Source organism: Cebus imitator, unplaced genomic scaffold (assembly GCF_001604975.1).
Source record: "Cebus imitator isolate Cc_AM_T3 unplaced genomic scaffold, Cebus_imitator-1.0 Scaffold684, whole genome shotgun sequence".
NCBI classification, from domain to species: Eukaryota; Metazoa; Chordata; class Mammalia; order Primates; family Cebidae; genus Cebus; species Cebus imitator.
In genome coordinates this window covers 588,769-594,768 of record NW_016107999.1, presented here as the reverse complement: position 1 = coordinate 594,768, position 6,000 = coordinate 588,769, and the positions used below count along the sequence as shown (strand labels likewise).

The 6,000-nt window shown below is 53.0% G+C and overlaps 1 protein-coding gene across 3 annotated transcripts in view; it reads right to left on the bottom strand.

The window, feature by feature from the left end:
• CPLX2 (complexin 2) overlaps positions 1-6,000 on the bottom strand; it is an 87,863-nt gene that overhangs the window by 11,178 nt on the left and 70,685 nt on the right. The window contains exon 1 of one of the 3 annotated variants that reach the window (XM_017518533.1): positions 1,110-1,453. The exons of the other annotated variants lie outside the window; for them this stretch is intronic. The gene's annotated coding sequence lies outside the window, so the exon portion shown is untranslated. Of the gene's footprint in view, positions 1-1,109; positions 1,454-6,000 lie in introns of those variants that run through there. 3 annotated transcript variants of the gene reach the window in all.

Here is a 6,000-nt window from a genome sequence, read left to right as displayed (position 1 = left end):
TCAAGTCTGGGCTGTATTCACTGCAACTCAATTCAACACTCATTTGCTTCTGGCAGGGGACCCTACGCCAAAGGCACTGGCAGAGACGGGAGATGTCACTCCACCCCCTCCCCCTGCTCCGTCCCCACCCCGCAGCCCGGGATGGGAGAAGCATGGGGGAGGGGAGGGGCAGCGGAGGATGGGAGGAGGTAGGGAGCCAGCTCGGGCTGAAAAGCGGAAGTGGCCGGGGGTTCCCGTTTTCCCGTCAGAAGAGAGGACAGGAACCCCGGCGCCCCTCTCTCGACCCCCGCGGAGACCCACACACCCAGCAGCTCTGCCCGGGAGCTTCCGGTGGGCTACGGAGAGCGTCCCTTCCCCGAACACACATACCTTCAACCCCAAGACCCGGCCCGGTTTCAAACTTTGCTGGGGGAGGGGGCAGAGTGGGGCCGACGAGATCGAGGGCACAGAAGGGACAGATCCCGAAGACCCCAGGCTACGAACGTGCGCTGCCCAAGCTGCGGCTCCTCCGAGAAGGGACGAATAGTCCCCTTGGCCCCCATCCCCTGTGGACGTTTACGTTCTCCTCCCCTGCACCTGCGGTCTGTCCGCCCCCCTGCCGCCGCCCTCTGACTCACTCCGGGAGCACTAGCTGTACCCCTCGGGGGCGGCTCCCTTCTCCCAGGCTAAGCGTGCTCCGGCAGGCTCCCGGTTAGGCACAGCCAGAAGTAGATTAGATCGACGTCCCCCACCCCCGAGAGCTCAAAGTTGTTCTCTGGGTTCAGACTTGAGTCTCCCGCCGCAGCCTGGGCGGTCCTGGCTTCGGGAGCCCGGCCGTTCGGGCTCTGCCCGGGGTCTCCGGCTCGGGCCCACGCCTCCCCTCGGTTGGCAGCCGCCTGCTTGCAGCCCCTCGCAGGGAGCTGTCCTTCCAGCACCACGGAGAGCGCTCTCGGGAGTGTGCCCGCTACCGCCACTCGGTCCCCATCCGGCGCCCAGGCAGCCTTGGGGAGCTGTCCCCACGAAAGCCGTGCTCCCCAGCTTCCCGAGTTACCCCGAGGCCCCGAGGCGAGAGCTGGGACCCTGTTGCCCACAGCCCGGCTCCGCCCTCCCGGCCCTTGGCTAGCACCGACCTGGAGGTCCCTGCAACAGTCTGAGCCACTGCAGGGCTCCGGCCCGACTCCACGAGGCGGTTCCTTCTGCTATTCCAGCTCCTGCCGCCGCGTGCAACTCCGCCAGGAGAGCTGGGGCCGCGGCTCCTGCCGCTGGCGGCTGCCGAAGGCGCCCTCCAATCACGCCCCTTAGCCGGGCCCTGACGTGCTACCGCTCCCCTTCCAGATGGGAAATTCAAATCTCTCTCTCTCCCTCCCTCCCTCCCTCCCTCCTTCTATCTCTCCCTCCCTCCTTCCCTCCCTCCGTCCCTCCCCCCTTGTCCCCTCCTTCTCTTCCTCTCCCCCTCCCTCCCCATCTCCTTCTCCCTCCTTTCTCCCTCCTTCTCCCTCCACTTTTCTCGCTCTCCACCCTTCCCTCCCCCACCTTACACGGTTCTCCTCCCCCTTGCAGACCCCCCTGCTGTCTCCCTGCAGCCATACATCCCAGTCACAGCTCCAGGCCCACAGGCTTGCTGCTCCTGAGGAGTGGTGGGGGCAGGGAGTGGAAGAAGGGTTCTTTAAAGCAAAGCTCAAAGTTTGCCTCCTTGGGAAAGCCCTCCTTGGTTTCTCCAGGCAGAGTGGTCACACTCCTTGGGGCTCCTGCCACCTAGACAAGCCCTCGCCTCAGCGACCTCCATTCCACCTGCTGGCTTGCCTCTTGCCTGTGAGCAACTTCAGGACTGCACCATGGCAAGGTAATCTTTGCAGTCCCCTAGCACAGTGCCCGGCCACAGGAGCACTCAGGAAACACTGATGGAGTGTGTGGGCAAGACCCTGACAGTGGGTCAGGAACCTCCACTGTGCACCCAGAGAGAGGAGGCTGCTGCAAAACTGCAGTGGACCTTAGGCAAGCCATTCACCAATCCCTCTGAGATCTGATATCCTGTGAAAAATAAGAACTCCTCTGGCAAAATTTATTCTAGAAGGTCATTTCTTTTCCTCCTATGCCCAGGAAAGAAAAAGGACTTCCAAAAGGCAGCGCAACATCTGCTCCCAGCCCCAGGCTTTCCTCTTCCGCTTGTACTCCTGTTTTTGTTTTATTACTCTCTCCTAATGAGCCTCTTTATTCTGCCTGCCATCTTTTGGCTCCCAATTGCTCCCTTTAATCCAGCTCGATGTGTAGGAAAATGGCTTCAGAAAGGAAGGGCCTTGCATGAGGCCTTTGAAAGATCTGCAGGAGTTTATACATTCATCAGGGTATGTCAGGGTGGAGATGACTTCTGCTTCTAAGAGGATGTCTTCTTTCCAAGGAAGGGGCAACAAGAGCTGCAGAGATGTGATTTTGCTCCAATGACAGGGAACTTATCCCTTCACACACGATCACAGCAGAGGCCTTAAAGTGAGAGAGCCCCTGCAAGTCAGAGGCCACTGGTAAACCCATCCTCGGCACCTGGAGAATCACCTTCTGAAGCCTATGTCTGTTATTCCCTTATAGGCTTTGTGTAAGGAAGGCCCCTCCTTTAGGGCTGCATTCCATGGTGAGCGCTGTGTTGGGCCATCAGCATAGAACGCTTATTCTTTATTTTTCTTCCCTTTCCTAGGGCAGATGCTCAGAGGAGGATGGCAGTGGCAGGGAGGCTCTTTGATTAGAGTGACTTAGACTTTCCACTAATGCAAAGCTCAAAGTTTGCCTGAGGGGAGTTCTGAGCATAGAGATCTGACATCATGTCATTTCAAGAGTCACAGTCCTCCTCGTCCCCTCTTTCTTCATGTGCTTCAAGAACATGCTCAGTAAATAGGACCTGGCTGGCAGCACTCTGGTTACAACTGGGGTTTTTCCACAACTGAAGTTGCTTTTGACATGGAAGTCAACTGAGCTGGGCTACAAATTCAGCTGAGGGTTAGGGAAAATGCTGAGCTCAGTTCTGGGAACCACACGTTACGATGGACTTTGAGAAGCTTGAGTATGTCAGGCTTGAGAAGGGGCTTTATTTGTTGGTGGGCATCTGGAAATCAGGTCAAATGAGGGAAAGTTGGAGGATTTGAGGACCTTTCACCTGGAAGAAAGAACACTGAGTGGGCATTAGCCCTTGAAGGGCTGGCAATTCCTGCTTAATTTATAATTCACCCACTTAGTAACGTGCCTGGCAAAGTAGGTGCTAAGGAAGTGCTTGAATGGATGAATAACTGTGGCAGGGGAAGAGTAGTACTATTGCTTTTTCTATTGCTGGCGATAGAATTAGGGCAATGGGGGAAAGGTAAAGGAAGCAGGCAGAAGCTCTGAGAGGAAGAATCTGCTCTCCATCGGAGCTGTCCAGCCATAGCATGGACTGCCCCATGTGGGGTTGTGGGTTCTCCATCTCTGGAAGATGGCAGGTGGGTGGGAGGATGGTCCAGGTGATGGCCAAAGCCCTTCTTGAACCCAAGCATCTTTGAGTCTATAAAAAACTGCCTAAGCTGACACGAACTGTGTCTCGCTACAGAAAATCTTATTGGTGAATAGGAAGGCAGCTCAGCCAAGTTTTGGTGACTTCATTTTGTTGAGCAATGAGGGGATAAATCATGACACTTTAAACATTAAAGAAAGATGATGAACAGATGAGTACCTGCTCCCTATTCAGTGTTACCAGCCCTGACATACTACCCAGATGCCCTACTTTTATTGAAAAAGTTGCTGAATATGATAACCATTTCCTAATGATTAAAATACTACTAATAATAGTGAATATTTGAGTTTTTATTATGTCTCAGTTGTCAACCTTGGTGCTTTATATAATTTACATTTTCTCATTTAATTTATACAAGTGTTTATGTTCAAGATGGGAAAGTTGAGGCCCAGGGAGATAAAATGAGTCTTTGGCAGAGCTAGAGTTCCAGACCAGGCTTGCCTGACACTGAGTTCTGTGGTCCTTCCAGTACGTGGGGCTGCTTTTCTCCTGACACATCCCACAGCCTATGGAAATGTAACTTTTGCTCTGCAGATTTTTTTTTTTTTTTGCATTGGCATTTATAGTCTTCCCTGTTCTCCATTTTCTCACTAAAAGGAAAAAAAAACCTGCCACGAATTCACACCCAGATTGGGGTCCTATGTCATGTGGGTTGCCAGCATTTCCTTTATCTCCTGCATCTCTAATCCCGCGGGAGTGCAAACAGGCCCAGTGCAAGTCCTTGCTGAGCCTGCTCTGTAGACAGCTTCTAAGAGTCACCTGGTAAAATATAGATGTGGCTCTGCTTCAGGTGACTTATCCTGGCTGGAGCTGAATTTCCACTTTTATTTATGTGCCCTTGGGGCAGGAGGAGGGGTCCAGATTTGAACAGATTTGTAAGATGATAGGTATATGCCTTGAATGTTCAGTAGGAAGCCAATCAAGAGAGCTAATGTTAGTACTTTGTGTAAGGACTGAGGAACAATGTGTGAGGAATGACAACTGCCACAGAACATAAATGCGATGATCAGTGAGAAAACGTGCATAAAGCACCTGTCCAAAGGTCAGCCCATTTCTTCCCAGCAATTGCCTCAGACCAGAGGGCATCCTGGATGCCATGTGGGAGGTGAGGGGGTGTCTAGGAAATGCCAGGCACCAGCTCTGATCTGGAGCTCGCTGACTGGTCCTGAGCTTGCTGGGAGTTACACTGGTGGGTGCACGGAGACATTGAAATGCTCCAGACACTGACTTCACATCCTGTCATTCTAGTGTGAGCCTGGAGGGGCAGAGTTGGTCTTGATTTGGGAGGTTGGCCATGTGCCCGAGGAAACAGAACTGTGGGGGTGGTACACAGAGAAGGGCCCTGGGCCACCTCACTCATCTGATGAGTGCCTTCCCTCTTGTCACTGACAATGGCCCGATGCCATCACTGTGAGGGTCCCAGTCTGCCTCCTTCAACATGGAATGGCACAATGTGAGAGTGAACCCATAAGTGTGCAATTGTGTATTTCGGTGTCCGGCAGTGTGGGAGAGTGGCAGCACTCTTGTGCAGTGACACAGGCACTGTGTGTCATCATCAGTGTGTGTCAGGGCAGGCGTGGGTCTGTGACTCTCAGTGTGTGGTGGTGTTTCCCTCCCGATGGAAAGTGACTGGTGTGAGTGTGTTGTTGGTGTGTGATGGTATAGACCTAAGTGGGGTGTTGTTAGCAGAGAGTAAGTCAGTGGCATTGCTTGAGCATTTAGCTGTAAGGCAAGAGCACCACATACAGCTGTGCAGGTTGTATACTGCACAACCACAGGGGGCACCATTTAAATAGACTGTGCCAGGCACAAACACTCTGGAGACATGTCACCATTTCTGTATATTGGTGTATGTCTAAGTGCTGCTGTCAACCAGGGATGCCCCAGGTGACAGGGTGTTACCATCAGTATGAAATGATGTCGTGCTGTGTAACCATCAGTGGTAAGATTGCAGGTATGAGTGTGTCACAGTGGGCTGGAACATGTGTCACTGCTACTGTGTAGGGCAGTAAAGGTGTGTGTGTACAGCCACGAATGTGTCATTACCACTGGGCAGGTATGCAGGCAAAATATGTCATAGAGAGTGACTGACCCCTCCTTATATATTCTGCCCCCACCAGAAGGGCCCTGATTATTCCAACTTGCTGGCTCCTGTCCCACCTGGGAAGCTGCAGAAGCCCCAGCACCCTTCATTCTTATTTTATTTTTTAAGATACAAGGTCTTGTTCTGTTGCCCAGACTAGAGTGCAGTGGTACAATCATAGCCCTAAAATCCTGAGCTCAAGTGATCCACCTCAGCCTCTTGAGTAGTTGGGACTGCAGGAGTGCACCACCAAGCCTGCTGATTTTTATTTTTCATTTTCAGTGGAGACAAGGTCTCACTATGTTGCTCAGGCTAGTCTCGAACTCCTGGCTTCAAGCAATCCTGCCTTAGCCTCTCAAAGCTCTGAGATTACAGGCAGAAACCATGCCACCTGGGTTCATTC